The sequence below is a fragment of the Pristiophorus japonicus genome, chromosome 18, assembly GCF_044704955.1.
Source record: "Pristiophorus japonicus isolate sPriJap1 chromosome 18, sPriJap1.hap1, whole genome shotgun sequence".
Taxonomy (NCBI): Eukaryota; Metazoa; Chordata; class Chondrichthyes; family Pristiophoridae; genus Pristiophorus; species Pristiophorus japonicus.
This window is the reverse complement of record NC_091994.1, coordinates 86,906,606-86,928,326: the sequence shown is the minus strand read 5'-3', so window position 1 is coordinate 86,928,326 and position 21,721 is coordinate 86,906,606. Positions and strand designations below refer to the sequence as shown.

Here is a 21,721-nt window from a genome sequence, read left to right as displayed (position 1 = left end):
ATCAGAAGTGGGAACCATGCCTAATTAAAAAAATTATATGTATAATATTAGGCAGAAAGATAGTGAACTATTTCCAGAGTTACAATTCTTTAAAACTAAAACTTTGAAATGTTTTTAGTTGACATTTAAATTTCAGCAATGCAGAAGAGATCATTATCATTCTCAATTACAGTGACGAGATACACACATGCAATAATCTTTACACGGCTCTCTAGAAAACTGAAGGCATGAATAAAAGACTTTGGATATTCTGATAGTCTATCATTATACTATAGATAGACTATTTTAACCCAGTAAGAGTATTATTTTAAAAATTTAACAAAGCTTCCTGCCACATGAAAAGCCCCCACATTTTTGATTTTCATTAAATATCCTTATCAGCATCCATCAGTTCAGCATCCATCATCTACAAAAAAGAACATTTATAAAGATGATAGTAATGTGAATAAAGAAAAATAAATGGTAAGAATTTGTGTAACTTGGGACAGTGGTGGCAGAAGTGCAGTTGGCTTTAGTCCCAGGGCTAGTTAGGAGGAAAATTGATCGGAGTTCCTGATATCCGATGATTCCTGCTTGAAAGTGTGTGTGTGCAGGTTGAGTGAGGAAATGCTTAGCGGTGCCTCCATGGATAAATATAAAGAGAATGGAGTAGATGTAGTGCCTGTAAATTTACAGAAGGTGTTTTGTAAGGCGTCTCACAAGAAACTTATTAGAAAAATTCAGGGGTCTGGCATAAGTGGTATTGTAGCACCATGGATGGAAGGTTGGTTGTCAGACAGGAAATGAAGAATTAAGGTGAATGTCGCCGGATTGGAGAAACGTTGGAAGTGGTGCATCCTGGGGTCCGTGCTATGCCCATTTTTGTTCTTGGTATCTATTGATGACTTGAACTTGTGTATTATGAATCTCAATATACTGAGGATCTGGCAAACAGTGAGAAGGAAGACAACAATTACATTTAGATTGCACTTTTTAATGTAGTAAAACATCCCAAGGCACTTCACAGGAGTGTTATCAAACAAAATTTGACACCGACTCACATGAGATATTGGGACATGTGCCTAAAAGCTTGGTCAAAGCAGTAGGTTTTAAGGACCCCCTTAAAGAGTAAAGAGTGCCGGAGAGGTTAAGGGAGAGAATTCCAGAGCTTAGGACCTAGGCACCTGAAGACACGGCCGCCAGTGGTGGAGCGATTAAAATTGGGGATGCGCAAGAGGCCGGAATTGGAGGAACGTAGAAATCTTGGGGGGTCGTAGGTAGTGTTTCCTGTAATTTTTTTTTGAGGTGTGCAGTCCATTGACAGTTTAGCATGTATGCAAAATTTAACGTTAAAAAAGCGGGTCCCGGTTGTGCTGGACTGGCAGAGAGCTGCGCAGCCACACTGCTTAAAGGGAACGTTGGTTGCAGTGTTAGAGGAGGTTAGAGATAGGGAGGGATGAGGAAATGGAGGGAATTGAAAACAAGGGTGAGACCTGGAGCCACTGTAGGTTAGTAAGCACAGGGGCGATGGTTGAATGGGACGGTGCGAGCAGAGTTTTGGATGAGCTCAAGTTTATGGAGCAAATGGGTAGACAGATGGCAGAATCAACTTGATGTGGATAAGTATGCGGTAATACATTTTGGGAGGAAAAATATAGAATGGGCATATAAACTCAATGGAAAGACACTGAAGGGTACAAATGAACAATGAAACCTAGGGTTCAAATACTTCAAGTGAAGGTAGATAAAACCATAACAAGGGTCAATAGCTTTTTATATTTTATAAGCAGAGAAAATGGTGGTAAATTTATGCAAACACTGGTTAGGCCAGTTAGAATACTGTGTGCAGTATTGGGTGCCTGATTAGAGAAAGTACATCAAAGCCACAAAGAGCATACAGCGTGGACTCATCAGGATGATGCTATGAATGGAAACTATAGTTATGAGAAAAGAGGTACTGGAACTATTTCCACTGGAAGAAGGCGGCTAAGAAATGATTTAATAAAGGTTTTAAAAATTATTTAGGTTTTGATAAATTGAATTGGGAAAGACTATTTCCTCATTGGGGAGTCTAACGAGGGGTCAGCAATTTAAAATTGTCACTGGGTAAGAGGAGAGGGGTTTGGAGAAATTTCTTTACTGAGGGTTACATAAGAACATAAGAAATAGGAACAGGAGTAGGCCATACGGCCTCTTGAACCTGCTCCACCATTCAATAAAGATCATGGCTGATCTGATAATAGACTCAGCTCCACTTCCCTGCCCGCTCCCCATAACCCCTTATCTCATCGTTTAAGAAACCGTCTATTTCTGTCTTAAATTTATTCCATGTCCCAGCTTCCACAGCTCTCTGAGGCAGCAAATTCCACAGATTTACAACCCTCTGAGAGAAGGAATTTGTCCTCATCTCAGTTTTAAATGGCCGGCCCCTTATTCTAAGATCATGCCCTCTAGTTCTAGTCTCCCCTATCAGTGCAAACATCCTCTCTGCGTCCACCTGGTCAAGCCCCCTCATAATCTTATGTTTCGATAAGATCACCCCATTCTTCTGAATTCCAATGAGTAGAGGGTTATTGCAGTGTAGAATGCTTTACTACAGGGAGTGGTTAAAACCGAGACAATTGCATCGTTTAAGGGAAAATTGGATATAAGTAATTGAAGTAGAGGAAGATACAGGGCTATGGGGAGAGAGTAGGGCAATGGGATTAGTTTTGGATTGCTCTTGTAAAGAGCTAGCACAGACAACCATGGGCTGTAAATTTCCACTCCCTGTTTAAGCATACAGATGAACAATGACCATAGGGGGGGAATCTGCTGTCCCCTATCTGGAAGCTGTACCCCCAGACCGATTCACCACTTTCAAGAGGAGGTGAGCCAATTGGAAAAAAGATTAAAGACAGTAATGCATTGAAATTGTTTCCATGATCTCTGTAGAACTGCATATTTTGTAAAATGACCAGGAACATGTAGAAGGTTATAATATGTTCTCTGGGTTTGGGTGATTGTATGAAGTGCTTCAACTTCACTCTTGTGGTTTACACTATTCTCTCTAGTATTTTTATAGTCTCATGTTTTCTCGAATATTAACTTTTTGACTAAGAAGGAGCGTACCTTGGCATTACACTGAAAGGTTTACTTAGTGTAAATGAGTGGTCTGGGAGAGAATGAAAGACAACAGCTTTGTAGTGTTTAACTATCGTTTTGCTTTGTGTTCTCTCTATTCTCTGTTAGCTAGAATGCCATGAGTTTTGAGTATAAAACCTAAGTGTTGCCTTTGGAACAAATGTCCTATGTACCAGAGTCACAGGCTTCAATTATAGCTGTAATTATTATACCATAAACCAGCTGGTGCGGTAAACCTATTAAATGTAATAAGGCGAGCAAAAGTTGAAAGAACCCAAAAGTTCACGAGGACTGGAGTCAGCAGAGCACTGCCAACTCCGGTCATTAGTCAAGCATTTTGGTAAATAAATTCAGTTACCCATTGGATAGTACTGCAGCAGTGCAGTGTACTGGGAAAATAGATTAAAGTGTAAGACGGTTGATGAGCAGTGGCGGTCATTTAAGGAGATATTTCATTACTCTCAACAAAAATATACTCCAATGAGCAGGAAAGACTTTGAGAAGTTTACTATGAAACTGAACTAACAAGAAATATAAAAACAGATAGTAAGAGTTTCTACAGGTATATAAAAAGGAAGCGAGTAGCTAAAGTAAATGTTGGTCCCTTAGAGGATGAGACTGGGGAATTAATGGGGAACAGGGAAATGGCAGAGACTTTGAACAAATATTTTGTATCGGTCTTCACGGTAGAAGACACTATAAACATCCCAATAATGGATAATAAAGGGTATAGGGAGGAAGGAACTTAAAACAATTACTATCACGAAAGTAGTAGTACTCGATAAAATAATGGGACTAAAGGTGGACAAGTTGCCTGGACCTGATGGCTTGCATCGTAGGGTCTTAAAAGAAGTGGCTGCAGAGATAGTGGATGCATTGGTTGCAATCTACCAAAATTTCCTGGATTCTGGGGAGGTCCCAGCGATTGGAAAACCGCAAATGTAACACCCTTATTTAAAAAAGGAGGCCGACAGAAAGCAGGAAACTATCGACCAGTTAGCCTAACATCTGTTGTTGGGAAAATGCTGGAGTCCATAATGAAGGAAGCAGTAGCAGGACATTTGGAAAAGCATAATTCAATCAAGCAGAGTCAGCATGGTTTTATGAAAGAGAAATCATGTTTGACAAATTTGCTGGAGTTCTTTGAGGATGTAACGAGCAGGGTGGATCAGGGGGAACCAGTGGAAGTGGTGTATTTGGATTTCCAGAAGCCGCATAAAATGTTACTGCACAAGATAAAAGTTCACTGGATTAGGGGTAATATATTAGCATGGATAGAGGATTGGCTAACTAACACAAAGCAGAGTTGAGATAAATGGGTCATTTTCCAGTTGGCAAACAGTAACTAGTGGGGTGCCACAGGAATCGGTGTTGGGGCCTCAACTATTTACAATCTATGTTAATGATTTTGATGAAGAGACTGAGTGTAATGTAGCCAAGGTTGCTGATAATACAAAGATGGGTAGGAAAGCAAGTTGTGAGGAGGACACACAAATCTGCAAAGGTATATAGAAAGGCTAAGTGGGCAAAAATTTGACAGATGAAGTATAATGTGGGAAAGTGCGAGGTTATCCACTTCGCAGAAAAAGTAAAAAAGCAAATTATTATTTAAATGGAGAAAAATTACAAAATGATGCAGTACAGAGGGACCTAGGGATCCTTGTGCATGAAACACAAAAAGTTAGTATGCAGGTACAGGAAGGCAAATGGAATGTTGGCCTTTATAGCAAAGGGGATAGAGTCTAAAAGCAGAGACGTCCTGCTACAACTGTACAGGCTACACCTAGAGTACTGCATACATTTTTGGTCTCCTTATTTAAGGAGGGATATACTTGCAGTTCAGAGAAGGTTCACTAGGTTGATTCTGGAGATGAGGGGGTTGACTTAGGAAGAAAGGTTGAGTAGGTTGGGCCTATACTCATTGGAGTTCAGAAGAATGAGAAGTGATCTTATTGAAACACATAAGATAATGAGGGGGCTTGACAAGGTGGATGTCGAGAGGATGTTTCCACTCATGGGGGAATCTAGAACTAGGGGACTAAGGGCCCAAGTTTCCACATGATTTGCGCCTGATTTTTAGGAGCAACTGATGGAGAACGGACTATCTTAGAAATCGCAATTCTCCACATTTTTTTTTTCTGCAGTTCTAGTCAGGTAGAACAGTTTCACTTTGGAACAGAATTTTTTCTTCAAAAGGGGGCGTGTCCGGCCACTGACGCCTGATTTCAAAGTTTCCACAGTGAAAACGTACTCCAAACTAACTTAGAATGGAGCAAGTGAAGATTTTTGTAGAACTGAAAAAACCTTGTCTATACATTAAAAGATCAGGCGCAGGTTACAAATTAGGCATCCAGAACGAGGTGGGGGGGGGGGAAGGGAAGTCATTAAATTCTACAATAAATCCTTATTTATACTTATACAAATATTATACAAATAAATCCAACTTGAATAAACATTTATAAGCAAAGAAAAGATTAAATAAACCATCTTCCTACTTGTGTGAAAGTGCTTCAGTCAGCTCAGTGGTGTGGCGTCGTTCCCGCGAACGGGAGGGAGGGAGGGGCAGGCAGTAAGCAGGCAGCAAGCAGCCTTCCACTTGAGGTGGAAGCCTTAAAGTCAGCTCAGCGATGTGGCGTCGTTCCCGCGAACGGGAGGGAGGGAGGGGCAGGCAGTAAGCAGGCATTTGTGCAGCCTTCCACTTGAGGTGGAGGCCTTAAAGTCAGCTCAGCGGTGTGGCGTCGTTCCCGACAACGGGAGGGAGGGAGGGAGGGGCGGGCAGGCAGGCAGGCAGCCAAAGATACAGCAGCAGGCTTCAAGCTGTGAGGGGGACTGAGGCCATTTGGACAGGGAGAGGCAGCCACATCGACAGTTTTATATTTACATTTGCAGAATGGGTGCTGCATTGTCAACACCACATATTATGCAATGGTTCGCCATCAATTCACCACACCAGGAACGTCGTAGCCCGTAGGTTGATGGGCAGGAGACCTTACCCACGTCGACAATATCGAGCTAGGTGCTCGTACCTGGACATGAGCGAGACTGATTGTGTGAAAAGGCTGTGTTTTCGCAGAGAAGTTGTCACTGAGATCTGTGATATGGTGAGAGCAGATTTGCAGCCCAGAAGCAGAAGGACAACTGCCTTGTCTGTTGAAGTGAAGGTAACAGCTGCACTATCTTTCTATGCCTCGGGATCGTTTCAGGCTACAACTGGAGATGTGTGTGCCATCTCTCAATGTGCAATACATGCCTGCATTTACCAGGTCACGGCTGCACTTTATGCGCGAAGGAATGACTTCATCAATTTCCCAATGACCGCACAAGCGATCCATGAGAGGGCTGTGGGCTTCTTCAGGATTGCCAGCTTCCCAAAGGTACAGGGCTGCATTGATTGTACCCACATAGCCTTGCGAGCACCTGTGGAGGATTCTGAGCAGTACCGAAATAGGAAAGGTTTCCACTCTATCAATGTGCAGCTCGTGTGTGACGACAAGCAGCGCATCATGTCAGTCGATGCGAGATACCCTGACAGCACCCACGATGCGTTCATCCTACGCGACAGCATTCTATCTGACATGTTTGAGCAGCAGCCAGAAGGGCAGAGCTGGCTAGTGGGAGACAAAGGGTACGGCCTGACCACCTGGCTCATGACACCCCTACGCGTGACACGGACAGAAGCTGACCGTCAATACAACATGGCACACATTGCAACGCGCAGCATCATTGAGGGGGCCATTGGCATATTGAAACAGTGATTCCGATGCCTGGACCATTCCGGAGGACAGTTGCAATACTCTCCTGAGATGGTCGGTCACTTTACTGTTGTGTGCTGCATGCTTCATAACTTAGCCATCATGAGGCAGCAGGAGCTGGTAGTGGAACCCGAAGACCCACGTGAAGGTCCAGTGCATGATAGTATTACGGAAGACCAGGATGTGGATGATAACGACAATCAGGAAAGCATTCAAGTGCCTGATGCCGGAGCACGAGGTCGGAGGAGGGCTGTCCATCGTGCCCCTTTAATGATTGCTCGAGACTTGCGCCAGCAGCTCATCCGTGAATGCTTCAACTACTGATGCCTGAGGGCTCTGCGAACACTTTTGCATATGGACATGTTTATTCTTTGCAGTTGTTCCTACGTTGTGTTGTGTTAATGGAACATGAAACAGTTTTAATGAAAAAATATTTTATTGAAAAGTTAACGTCACTCTAATAAAATATTTGTTGCATCAAACTATACTTTTTAATATGACTCTTGAAGATCACTTATAAACTTGTAAAGTTACAAAACACTTTCTATGTGAAAAATTTTCCACTCTAAGATCACTTAAACTTCAAGATCACTGTTTAGATGCAAAATTAAATAATTTACAGAATGTGCGAGCATTTACACTATAAGATCACTTGAAAACCCTGAGATCACTTATAAGTTGTAAAGTTACAAAACTTACAAAACAATTTCAATTTGAAAAATCTTACACTCTGAAGAACACTTAAACTTCAGGATCACTTTTTAGGTGCAAAATTAAATAAGATACAAAAAAATGTGAGAGCATTTACACTATAAGATCACTTAAAAACCATAAGATCCCTTATAAGTTGTAACGTAACAAAACTTACAAAACAATTTCAATTTGAAAAACGCTACTACAGCTACATCAAGAACAAGAACAAAAGCAGCAAAGAAAGGCTGCAACCATGTCTCATCCATATCTCAGTGAATGTTCACTTCCTCATGGGGGTGTCATTTGATTGGCTGGGCTGTGTGTCCTTATTGCAGCAGCTACCTCAACCAGGCCCTCCCTGACAGCCTGTGCCGACACTTGCAAGCCCTCCCTGATGGCCTATGCTGTAATTTGCATGCCCTCCCTGATGGCCTGTGCCGTCGATTGCACTCCCTCGGACATTCCCTCCCTAAGTTCCCGTGTCATTACTGCTATTTCTCCCGTCAGGCCCGTCAACTCTTCACCTACTGCACCGATGAGTGATCGGGTAAGCTCATTGGTCTCCATAGCCAATGCCACAACCTGAGCCGCATCTGTTGCACGCTGCATCTCAGGAGAGCGTGTCTCCAATCTCCTTCTCCTCCTCTGCCTGGGTCTGCCTCGTGGCACCACTACACTGGGAGGCGCGGGCACGGACGGTGGGATGCTCGGTGTTGCAAGCGGCACCACTGCACAGGGAGGCGCAGGCTGGGACTGTGGGACGCTCTGTGTTCCAGACGGCTGGAATGGTGGGATGCTCTGTGTTGCAGACGGCTGAACTGAAGGGAGAGGCTCGGGCTGGAATGGTGGGATGCTCTGTTGCAGATGGCTGAACTGGAGGGAGGGGCTCGGGCTAGAATGGTGGGATGCTCAGTGTTGCAGACGGCAGCACTCGAGTGCGAGCCATGGGCTGGGATGTTGGACGAATGGGTGTAAACTGCTCCATGATATCAGCAGCAACACTGGGACCCGAAGCATCGGAATCAAAACCATAGTAGGTGGAACCAGAACCTATGCGAGAGGGAGGCGTAGGCTGGGACGGTAGTGCCGTGACTGTAGAAAGCTGCATTATACTAGCAGCACCACTGGGACCCGCAACATCGGAAGCGAAACCATGGATGGTGGGACCAAGACCTATGCTAGGGGTTGAAACTCTGATGCCCCTCGATGGGGGCTCATAAACATTAAATTGGAAGCTCCCCCCTGCAGACAGTTCAGTCATCGCTGCCATTATCCAGTCTGGATCGTCCGCAGCTGGTTGTACTGGTCCTTGTTCTGTACCCTCAGGATCCTCAGGGTTAGCAGCAGCGTCATCGTCATCATCATCATGTTCTGCAAAATACATCAGAACAGTCAAATGCATAACAGCAAGGGAGGGGGCCGGGTGGGTAGCATGAGTACTCTCACACATAGCAGGCCAGGCAGCAGGTTGATTTAAAGGGCCACGATGCATTTTCAGGACTTGCCCTCTTCCTCGCGTGCGGGCCCAGCTTGTGCTGTACCAATTGCTTTACTCCATGTCCGACTCATCATAGCAGCTACCCTTTGTTCCAAGGGTGTCAGTGGATGCAGATTGGGCATGCCTCCTCCTGTTCGAGTTGCTTCCCTTTTGTTGTGGGCCAATTTCTTCTGCAAAGAGTAAAATATAACTTTTTACAGAGTGTGTCAGTCTGCAAGGTGGGACATACAGATAGCCAGGTTACAATTACGATTAAATTAAAAATGGGAAATACTACTTACACTAACTACTTGACCAAGGTCGTGCCATTTCTTTTTACACTGACTTCCAGATCTCCTGGTATGCACCACTGCGCAGTAATCTTCTGCAACTTGGTTCCAGCGTTTCTTCTTTTCTTTTGGTGGCACTTTTATGCGACCTCTGTTGCTGGTATCTAGCTCCTGCCATCTCTGCTCAATTACATTCACTAATATCTCAACTTCCTCATGTAAGAAATTATTTTTTCTTGGTGGACGTTGATCCATTGCAAAGTTGAATTGGCACTTTTTTTTCTCCAAACACAGTCCTTAATTTGCAGGCACAGGTACTGCAAGTTTAGCAGTGAAAAGCTGAACTCACTGATTTCAGCAGGTGATTTCTTCAGCAGTGCTGCTAAAAGCACTCCCTCACACAGAAATATCAATAAAATTAAAATACAAGCCTTTGCAGGGGTCCAAGAACAAATCTTCACGTTTTCTGCAGCACTTTCTAAAATGGCCGAGTGCCAATATTTTTTTCACACTGCGCGTGCGCGAACACCCCAACACGCACGTGCAGGGTTGCCGGCATGAAAAAAACTAATTAATTTAAATGGTACCCGCCCCCTCCCACTTACAAAATCGGCGTGAGTGGTAGGCTTCGCCCCCCTGGGCGCCGCGCCAAGCAGCCATGGAGCTGCAGGGCGCTCCAGAATCGCGAGGTTTTTTTTCGGCGCAAAAAACGGGCGCCCAGCTCGGAGGGGCACCCGTTTTTTATCGTGTGGAAACTTGGGCCCATTGTTTCAGGATAAGGGGCCATCCATTTAAAACTGAGATAAGGAGAAATTTCTTCTCTGAGGGTTGTAAATCTATGGAATTCTCTGTTCCAGAGAACTGTGGAGGCTGGGTCATTGAATATATTTAAGGCAGAGATAGACAGATTTTTGAGCGATAAGGGAGTAAAGGTTTATGGGGAGCGGGCAGGGAAGTGGAACTGAGACCATGATCAGATCAGCCATGATATTGAATTGCGGAGCAGGCTCGAGGGGCCAAATGGTTTACTCCTCTTATGTGCACATTTCAACAACAACAACTTGTATTTGTATAGTGTCTTTAACATAGTAAAATGTCCCAAGGTGCTTCACAGGAATGTTATAACACACAAAAATTGACACCTAGCCACATGAGGAGAAATTGGGGCAGGTGACCAAAAGTTTGGGGTAGGCTTTAAGGAGTATCTTGAAGGAGGAAAGCGAGGTAGAGAGGAGAGGTTTAGGCAGGGAATTCCAGAGCTTAGGGCCGAGGCAGCAGAAGGCACGGCCACCACTGGTTGAGCGATTAAAATCGGGCATGCTCAGGAGGGCAGAATTAGAGGAGTGCAGATATCTCTAGGTATGGGGGTGGGTGGGGGTGTGGGTTGTTGTGGGACTGGAGAAGATTACAGAGATAGGAAGGGGCGAGGCCATGGAGGAATTTGAAAACAAGTATGAGAATTTTGAAATCGAGGCATGGTTTAACCAGAAGCCAATGTAGGTTAGCGAGCACGGATGATGGGTGAACGGGACTTGGTGCGATTTATGACACAGGCAGCCGAGTTTTGGATGACCCAAGTTTACGTGGGGTAGAATGTCGGGGACCAGCCAGAAGTGCATTGAAATAGTCAAGTCGAGAGGTAACAAAGATATGGTTGAGGGTTTCAGCAGCACATGATCTGAGGCAAAGGCGGAGACGGGCAATGTTACGGAAGTCGAAATAGGCGGTGTTAGGTATGCTGTGGATATATGGTTGGAAGCTTATTTCAGGGTCAAATATGACTCGGGTTGCGAAAAGTGTGGTTCACAGATTCACAACAGATGTTAGGGAGAGGGATAGAACCAGTGGCTTGGGAGCAGACTGGAAACAATTGATTCGGTCTTCCCAATATTTAATTGAAGAAAATTTCTGCTCATCCAGAACTGGATATCGAACAAGCAATCTGACAATTTAAAGACCAGAGGAGTAGTCGTGTGGTAGAGCTGAGTGTCTTCAGCGTACATGTGGAAACTGACGCTGTGTTTGCAGATGATGTCGCCAAGGGGCAACATGTAGATGAGAAATAGAAGTGGGCCAAAGATAGATCATTGGGGGACACCAGAGGTAACGATGCAGGAGCAGGAAGAGATGCCATTGCAGGAGATTCTCTGACTACAGTTAGATAGATAAGAATGGAACCAGGTGAGTGCAGTCCCACCCAGCTGGACAAGAGTGGAGAGACATTGGAGAAGGATGGGGTAGTCAAGCATGTCAAAGGCTGCAGACAAATCGAGAAGGACGAAGAGGGATAGTTTACCTTTGTTATAGTCACAAAGAAAGCCACTTGTGACTTTAATGAGAGCCGTTTCGGTACTGTGGCAAGGGCGAAAACATGGAGAAAGATGGACACGAATTTGGGATGCGACAACATGTTCAAGGACTTCGGAGAGGAAAGGGAGGTTGGAGATGAAGCGGTAGTTTGCAAGGCGGTATCTCGTCACTGATTGGGATCTGGTAAAATGAGAGTAATAAAATGGCACTCGTAAGACAAAATTTGGGTGTATGAATACGACTTTGTGTTCTGCTGTTTTATCCCCTTTTCCAAATGTAATTTCTTTTTCGTGTTTCTCTTCCCCCCCCCCCCCCCCCTCCCCCCGAAGGTGACAGCTTGTTGGGTGTGGTTCCACAAGTGTTGGTAGCCCTTTCTTGTTGACTGGGGGGCGGGCTGTAGTAATACCCGCCCTCCTGTATGGCTCAGAAACATGGACCGTGTACAGTGGACACCTCAAGTTGCTGGATAAATATCACCAGCGGTGTCTCCGCAAGATCCTACAAATCCCCAGGGAGGACAGGCGCACCATCATCAGTGTCCTCATTCAGGCTAACATCCCCAGCATTGAAGCACTGATCACACGCGATCAGCTCTGCTGGTAAGATCACATAGTTCGTATGCCAGACACGAGACTCCCAAAGCAAGTGCTCTACTCTGAGCTCCTTCACGGCAAATGAGCCAAAGTTGGGCAGCGGAAGGACACCCTCAAAGCCTCCCTGATAAAGTGCAACATCCTCACTGACACCTGGAAGTCCCTGGCCAAAGACCGCCCTAAGTGGAGGAAGAGCATCCGAGAGGGCGCTGAGCACCTCGAGTCTCAATGCCGAGCGCATGCAGAAATCAAGCGCAGACAATGGAAAGAGTGTGCGACAAACCAGTCCCACCAACCCCTTCTCTCAACGACTATCTGTCCCACCTGTGGCAGTCTGTGGCTCTCGTATTGGACTGTTCAGCCACCAAAGAACTCGCTTCAGGAGTGGAAGCAAGTCTTCCTCGATTCTGAGGGACTGCCTATGATGATGGGGTAGCCCTTTATATCTCACCAAGATGCTATCCTTCATGTCTAAGCTAAGACAGAGTCTCAGTCCATTCGACTTGAGGTCATCACACCTAAGCCTGATCCTGTCCTTGGGCAAAATCTCACTTTTGATCTGGAACAGAACCATGGCTCTCTCCTCCCTAGTACTCTCAAATAGACTGAAAATATTTCTTAGTAATGCTGTACTATTGCCTGGGTTGAGATCAGCTAGAGTTGGATTTATAACTGAAATGTGCACCACCTTGCCACAGAGAACCTTCCTGACCACCCTCCGTGTCACCCTTCTTAGGTACTTCCTAGGAATAGGCTTGTGATAATTTATTTGACTAATATCTTGCTTAAAGGTCGAAGTAAATGATCATGAGTAACTTGAAACTCCTAGTCTGTTAGTATTTTAGTGGAGATGGTCTCTGCTAATACAAAGCAAAATATGCCTCCTACCTTAATCTGGCAAGAGGTGAGAGTAATAGGTTTGTAATCTTTTCTTGAATAACAGCGAGCAGCATTTGGAGATATTTCTGTTGCTGAGGTGTGAAAATGCCTGAGTTTTGAATTTCAAGTTGAAGCATGAAGAGTTTCTCCAGGAGTTCTTTTGCAGTTGGTTTTCTACAAACCTCAATTCTTTCCGTAACGGACACCCTGCAGTCTATTGATAATTCAGTCATTTTGTGTACTATTTGAATTATCCAGTTATGCAAATTAAACAATGTAAGTAACACAACAAAGTTGGAATTTAGTGCTCCAAAAATTCAAATGATTAGATAATTTTAATTAAGTGACTTCAAATTAAAAGGATTAAACTGTGCAGTGATTGCATTCCATTGACACAAATCCTTTCTGTTTTTTTGTTTCAGGAGACTCTGTTCAGGGTTTGATTGCCAAAATATACAGGTTTCCTTTGTCCTTCAGTACTGCAGTTCTGAATTTTGCTATTAGAGGTTGCTAGTGAGCTTTGTGAATGCGCAGTGATGCTCAGAAGGACGCTAGGGCTTATCTGACCGATGGCAGTGTGCACAGTGAGTGATAAAAGACTCGTGGATACGTAGTTACTCGGGTGACGCAATCCATCTCTGCAATGTTTCTTCCCAAGATTATGCATAGTTTTCAAGTATGATGATTTTTAACAAAAATACAATTGTTAACTGGTATAGTAAATAAGACTTTGTATTAACCACTGACTATTTAAAGTACTGTTGCATGTTCAAGACAATTATCCATTGGAATATGGATATATGATTCATATTTGTACCTGAATCCTCCCTGACCCAAGTGCGCAGGCTATTCGATGGAGAGTCCTGCTGTTGGGGTTAAAGGCTATTGCAGCAAGCTGTGGATATATTGGGCCCAAGTTTCCACACGATAAAAAACGGGCGCCCCTCTGAGCCGGGCGCCCGTTTTTCACGCCAAAAACGGCGCTGGAAAAAAAATGCGTGATTCTGGAGCGCCCTGCAGCTCCATGTCTGCTTGGCGTGGCGCCCAGGGGGGCGGAGCCTACACTCGCGCCGATTTTGTAAGTGGAAGGGGGCGGGTACCATTTAAATTAGTTTTTTTTCCTGCCGGCAACGCTGTGCATGCCATTGGAGCGTTCGCGCACGCGCAGTGTGAAGGAAACATTGGCACTCGGCCATTTTTGTAGTTCTTTGTAGCTGTTTAATTTTTGAATTTTTTTTAAATAAAAGCACATTGCCATCAGCACTGAGGCTTCTTGCAGCAGTGAGAAGGCTGCAGGAAGCATCAGAAAGTTGAGGCAGCCCCCCCCCCCCCCGCGGGAACGAACGGCCTCCTCTCTCTCTCTTTTCCCCCCCCCCCCCCCCCCCTTCCACGGGAACGAACGGCTGCCTCCTTCACTTCACCACCCCCCACCCCCCCCCCCCCGTAGCATTCTCCCTGGCTGAAGCACTTTCACACAGGTAGGAAGGTGGTTTATTTAATCTTTTCTTTGCTTATAAATTTTTTATTCAGGTTGGATTTATTTGTATAATATTTGTAAATGTATAAATAAGGATTTATTATAGAATTTAATGACTTCCCTTCCCTTCCCCCCCCCCCCCACCTCGTTCTGGACGCCTAATTTGTAACTTGCGCTTGATTTTTTAATGTGTCGACAAGGTTTTTTCAGTTCTACAAAAATCTTCACTTGCTCCATTCTAAGTTAGTTTGGAGTACGTTTTCACTGTGGAAACTTTGAAATCAGGCGTCAGTGGCCGGACACGCCCCCTTTTGAAGAAAAAATTCTGTTCCAAAGTGGAACTGTTCTACCTGACTAGAACTGCAGAAAAAAAAATGTGGAGAATTGCGATTTCTAAGATAGTCCGTTCTCCACCAGTTGCTCCTAAAAATCAGGCGCAAATCATGTGGAAACTTGGGTCCATAGAATTTGAAATTAAGCCAGATTCAAAAAAGCAATGTCAGTAGAATCGTAAGGTGTTTGGGGCATCATGCAAAAGTGAGGAGACTGGACTTGGCAAAATGTGATGTCGGTACAGATAATGCAGGACTGACCCTGGGTCGAGCACCACCTGTTGCTGTACTTTATAGCAGCCCACCTATAATTCTGAATGACTCAGCTTGGTTTTGGTATGGAAGTAGCTTAGCCTGTCACATTCTGTGCCGTGACACTGATGACATTAAAGTTTCTTCTCGCATAAATTGAGGTTTAACTGAGACCAGTGACTTTCCTGCATTCCCTTCTGTTCTGTGCGCCTATTTAAGAAATCTGTGTTAAATGACCGGTATGGTTTATGATATTCTGTTCCATTACTGACCTTTCTGTTTACACATTATCATTACACTGAAGTGTTGGAAATACTTGTTCACTGTGATGTGAGTGTGGCCTTTCCAATGCTCGTTTCCCATTCATTGACAAAGTTAAGTTATTTTAACAATCCAATTGTTATCCAGCTGTTTTACTGGTGTTCTAAGTTGCAGCCAGAACCCAGCTGGAGTGGAAATGAGATCCTGGATAGTTGAGTGCTATGCCACTGGTTGTAGTGTCTGAAATTTAATTTCTGGTTTTATTTTACTCCAGAGAATGAATATTTTCATTTGAGAGTCTGAGTGTTTGATATTTCAGCCGTTAGGGTTTTCAAATAAAGGGATTATTGTGTTGGATTATCAACATTTTATAACTGGCGAATGGAGTGGATTTTCATTTAAAAGTTCACATTTAAATCATAGACTTGACTGATGTTCTGACCTGGCTGCCTTCACTGTGAGATTTGTCGAGCCTTGGCTGGGTCTCATGCTAATGTGCTGAATGGTACCATTCTGGCGCAAAGGAAAATTCTTCCCTTCATTTGAAGACGTTAATTGTTGCTGGGGTATGGTACAATTTGTACGCAACCTTTGAGCATTTCACTCTGTTCATGTTTGAGGCAAGAGGATGAGGGAGTGTGAGCTGTTCGAACTTGTGGAGCATCATAACCGAACCAACGCTATCTTACCCGAATGTTTACACTTGGACACTTTCCAGCAGGAGTCATTCGATAGCAATTGGGGTTAGAAACCTAAAATAATTTGAATTAACCAAAACATTCTTATCTACAACAAAAGATCCTGGTCTGTGCTGAGTCTCCGATGGTCTAGTGATGTAACAGCTACGGGGCACACAAGTGTCTCCAGTCCTTTCCTGATGCAGATTCTAGTGTAGAATTTTATTTCAATGGTTAGTGATAACTCTAATAGTTAGCACTGTTGGGCGTACCTTCAACACATGGACTGCAGCAGCTCAAGAAGGCGGCTCACCACCACCTTCACAAAAGCAATTCGGGATGGGCAATAAATGCTGGCCTTGCCAGCGGCACCCACATCCCGTGAACGAATTTTTAAAAAAAATTATATTTTAAATTATTATTTTGTGCAATGGCCAGTTACCACAAACAGTTGAATTGGGTTCAAGCTTCACCAATATGATCTGAGCACATTATTATACGAGGAGCTCTCCCCTTAAGCTGGAGATGGTAATGGTGCTTGACACATCTGTGTCGATATTTTATTTGTTTATATTGAGCCTTGTGATTATCAGAAATAATTTCAGGTTATGGTTTAAGCTCCACATAGTCGGACAGGGTGGGGAGGGCGGGACTCAGCAATTTGTGTGGGCCTTGTGTTGTGCTGTGATACCCTGTGACGTCACCACCAATTAACTGTGGTAATCCACTTGCAAAACAGTCCTGGTAATGTATTGCAGGATTCTTCACAATGTCAGTATGATAGAGCTTTGGTGTGTGTGTGTATAGGTTTACATTACAGTGTCTGTTGACCTAAAGAAAGAACTTTCATTTATATAACGGCTTTTATTACCACATGATGTCCTGAAGTGCTTCGGAACCAATGAAGTACTTTTGAAGTGTATGCACTGTGGTAATGCAGGGAAACCTCTGACTCAGATAAGGCTGCTATGCCTGAGTCAAGGCTGACACCTATTTAAAGCTTTGTTGAGAGATTTATTTTATAGTTTTAAAAGTAATGGAGGGAGGGACTGGAAGTTGTACTATGTCGTACAAGCCAGAGGTTTCCAGGTTCAGACTCTAATCTGTCCTGAGTTAGGTAATCGTGGTAGAATTGCTACAATTGGCTTCAGTGACTTGGCTGAGGGGTGATTGTAAAAATAATTCAGCGTTCTTATTCCTAATTGCTAACCAGTTACATTTACTACAATGTCTCCATATGTGGATGTTAGGTGAGGACAGGATTGATTTTAGCTGTGATGCCTCCCTATAGTTGAATAGCCTGCCAACCTTCACTTTCCTACAAATGAATGTGCACCAGGGAAAATACTGAACATTGTAGGTGCTCACTAATCCATACACCAGCAATAGCCTTCATGAAACGAGGAGGGAAAAAAATTATTTCATGCCCCATTTCCATCGGGTAACTGAGACAGCAAATAGCTGCCATGGTCCCAGACATCTGGCATTGCTGTTCTGTACTGGACCATTAGAAGATGAGCAAATCTCGCATTTCCCAGCATGACTTCACTGCTAACCCTATGGAACTGGTCACAGATTGCTGTAATGATTGGGTGGGTTTTAAAGCTGGAAGAGAACCAAAGGTGGGTATCTAGCAGGTCACCGATGAGGGGATGACAGCCTGTCGGAGGTACACAGTATTTCATAGAATCATAGGATGGTTACAGCATGGAAGGCAGCCATTCGGCCCGTTGAGCCCACGCCGGCTCTCTGCAAGAGGACCTCAGCTGGTCCCACTATCCTGTCCTCCCCCACATTTTTTTATTTCAGGTACTTATCCATCACCCTTTCGAAAGCTGTTTCAGGAAGTGCATTCTGGATCCTAACAACTCACTACGTAAACATTTTTTTTCTTGTGTCGCCTTTGGTTCTTTTGTCAATCGCCTTAAATTTGTGTCCTTTTATTTTTATTTTTAACTCCCTGATAATCTGGTGAGTACTTAACTCCAGGCTACACTTAAATGTTGGTAAAACATCCCAAGGCTACAAATTCTCCTTGCAGCTGGACCACTGTTCAGCTACAAAACATTTTCTGAGATTCAGTCTGCAGTGGTTTCTTCTTTGCTCTTCCTTGTCTGACCTTTATTAGCTTTAAAATGGCTGGGGTGGCATGCCATCCAGCACTTTGCAGATCCCTCTGCTGTGAGTTGGGAGTATAAAAAGTGAATACAAGGTATTTTGCAAATCATATGACAATAATGACTTTTATTTAAATAGCGCCTTTAACTTAGTAAAACGTCCCAAGGCGCTCAACAAAAGTGTTATAAAAGACAATTTATTTTACACCAAGCAAGCCACATGAGAAATTGGGGCAGATGACCAAAAGCTTGGCCAAAGAGTTAGGTTTTAAAGGAGGAAACAGGAGAGAGGAGAGGTTTAGAGAGATAATTCCAGAGCTCAGGGCCATGGCCGGCCGAAGGCACGGCCACCACTGGTTGAGCAATTCAAATTAGGGATTCACGAGAGCAGAATTAGAGGAGAGTAGACATTTGTTTGGGGGGGGGGGGGTGGGGGGGTGGGGGTGGAGGAGATTACAAAGGTAGGGCGAGGCAAGGCCATGGAGGGAATTTAAAACAAGTATGAGAATTTCAAAAACAAGGCTTTGTTTAATCGGGAGCCACTGTAGAGCAAAATATGTACAGGATTTTGGAGACCACTTTCCAGGTCTTCTAGCTCTGTCTTTACTTTTAGACCAATATTTCAGACCAATTTAGCTATCCTTGTTACATCATGGTGTGGAACTAGCTAAAAACTTTAGCACTCAGACTTTCAAAGCAATTGTCCACCCAATATTTTTTGGTCCCTAGAAGCTGTAGATTTTTGTTCGAATGTGATTCCATCGGTACCAGAAGCCCTCTTGAGCCTCGCCGATGTGGTGTTCTTCATGTGTGCCCAGACCATGAATTTTTAGAGGTTATTCAGTCATGAAGGCATTAAAGCCGAAACCTGATGCTCTTCTCACATGACATCTGCACGAGCACCTCCTGGAGAAATAGTGATCAGGAGCAGCTTAATTTGGCTGATTTAATTTATTTCTCCTACCCAGGGGCATTGAGGCCAATTATACCACCTGACTGCCATTCTGAGAACAGATTTAAACCCAAGACTTCATGTAGGGTTAATTGCTACATCAAGTAGTGCTTTTAACCTCAAGGCGAGGAAGTTAAGCGTAATTTAAAAAAAATGTTTTTGAGAGTTGTGTCTTGAGGATAAGATAAAAAAGAAAGAAGCACGTGCAAGGATACGGAAACACATTTCACCAGACCGAGTAAAGGATAGATATTACTCCTTGCCGTCCTGCTGAATCTTGATAAATGGATAACTAGACAAAAACGTTCTGCTTTGGGTCGGATTTCTATAAGCTGCAGGTAAAAATGATGAGTTGGTAAGTCTGTCTCACAGCCGTTTAATCATTCACTCAGTAATTCTATCTAAACACAAACATACATTCTATATGAAATTAGACTCTGGGTGAAATTTGGCAGTCGATTGACAATATTAAATGTTGCTAAAGCCCATTACAGGAGGGTTGCAAAGCTCAAGGCCCCCTCCTCTAACACCTGAACCGCTTTCCAGAAGTGGGATATAAATCAGCAGAGGAGTAGGATACAAGCACCATCAGCACCTAGCGTGATCCAGCCTTGGACAGGGATCTAACACGGCATGGCCACTAATCAGTGTAATCGGGTGTCTGTCTTGGCTCAGCAGTAGTACTCTCGTCTGAGTCAGCAGGTCGTAGGTTCAAACTCCACTCCAGAGACTTGAGCACGTCATATAGGCTGACACTTCAGTGCAGTGCAGAGGGAGTGCTGCACAGTCAGATGTGCCGCCTTTTGGATGAGATATTAAGTTGAAATGCCGAAGATTTCAGGTGGATGTAAAATATCCCGTCTCACTACTCGAAAAGTAGATAAGTTTTCCCTGGTGTCCTAGCCAACATTTATCCCTCAACCATCATCACCAAAATACATTATCTGGTCATTATCACATTGCTGTTTGTTGGACCTTGCTTTGCACAAATTGGCTGCTACATTTCCTTACATTGCAGCAGTGACTACACTTCATAAGCTGTGAAGCACTTTGGGATATCTTGAGATAACAAAAGGCACTATATAAATACAAGTTCTTTCTTTCTAAGCAGGATCCTAATGCCACCCTCTTCCTCCAGCAGAACGGTACCTCAGTGGACCAAAGCAAATTATCTCCATCATCAAGCCTACAGCACTCAGTTCATGACCCGAGTGCAAGCAGAGGCATCTCTTAACAAAGGAGAGAGGGTGCAAAATCCTGCCTGGGTAATTTCAGGCCACTCCTGGCAGCCAGCCTGTAGGTATTATTGCTGCTATATGTTCAGGCTGTACACCTGCTTCCTTCTGCAAGTGTTTGGCTAGGCAGGCATAGAAAGGGGATTTAATAAATGCAAAAAATCCCCCCATATAAATAAAATGACAAGTCAACATCAGATTGCTTGGTGCACAACTTTGTGTAAATTGAGACGATGCAAATAAGATATGCACAGATTTAATTTCTCCACACTGTTTAGCAGCAAGATTTTATTTTGGAGCTTTGCTTTAAGCATGGCCTTTATATCTGGTTTCTGTTTTGTTACTGACTCCTGATCATGCTTCCCCAGCCCAGATTTGCTTCCTCTACTTCTAGCGATAGAGGAATGTCCTGAGGAGAGATTGAGTAGACAAGGTCTATATTCCCTAGAACTTAGGAGAATTAGAGGTGATTTCATTGAAACATGCAACATTCTTATGATCCTTAGCAGGGTAGATGCTGGGAGGATGTTCCTCTGACTTGGGGAGTCTAGAACTAGGGATCGCAGGCTCAAAATAAGGGGTTGGCCATTTAGGACTGAAATTAGAAATTTCTTCACTCAGAGAGAGCCATCTGTGGCTGTTTTTCAAAAATTGACAGTCTTTCACCCTCTTCAGCTCAACTGCCTGCACATGAAATGCCATAGAACTCAGCCAACTTGCAATCTCACACGATAACTTGATTGAGCTTCTAATAACTGAATAAGTGAGTTGGATTAGAGAGAGTAGAAACTGAAGTAGAGTGCTTCTGGAACCAACATGTTTTGATCTGTGTTTTGGGTTGGAGGGAAATAATTAACAAACTCCGACTTTTGACCTTCCATAAACTACAACGTGTCCGCAATGGAGTTGGACACTTCCCCACCTGCAACAAAGCTTGCATCCCCATCTCCTCGCTAAGGTCCACTGGCTCCTATCCGCCAATTAATTGATATGAAGATCCTCATAAGCCTTCAAGTCCTTCTATGGCTCTTTACCTGAGTATGTTCCCGCACATTCCCTCTGTTACTCTGACACCATCCAATTCCTTGTTCCCTGTTCTCTATGCTGTACTGCCAGTGGCTTCTACTTTAGCTACTGCTCTTTCCCCCTATTCCCCCCCCCCCCCCCCCCTCCCACCTCCTCAAACCTCCAGTCTTCTGGAACTCTCTTCTCCACATCTTTGCCTTGTGCCCCTCCCGGCCTTCAAAACCATCCCTGTGACACTTTGCTTTCACCCCCGACCCTCTCTTTCCCGTACCCACCACCAGCTTGGTGACTACTGT

At 44.1% G+C, this 21,721-nt stretch overlaps 1 protein-coding gene across 8 annotated transcripts in view; it reads left to right on the top strand.

The window, feature by feature from the left end:
• Positions 1-21,721, top strand: part of foxj3 (forkhead box J3) — a 139,855-nt gene that overhangs the window by 23,143 nt on the left and 94,991 nt on the right. Inside the window, exon 2 of one of the 8 annotated variants that reach the window (XM_070860228.1) lies at positions 13,519-13,680. The exons of 6 other annotated variants lie outside the window; for them this stretch is intronic. The gene's annotated coding sequence lies outside the window, so the exon portion shown is untranslated. One more of the 8 variants, XM_070860229.1, reaches the window with a different exon arrangement.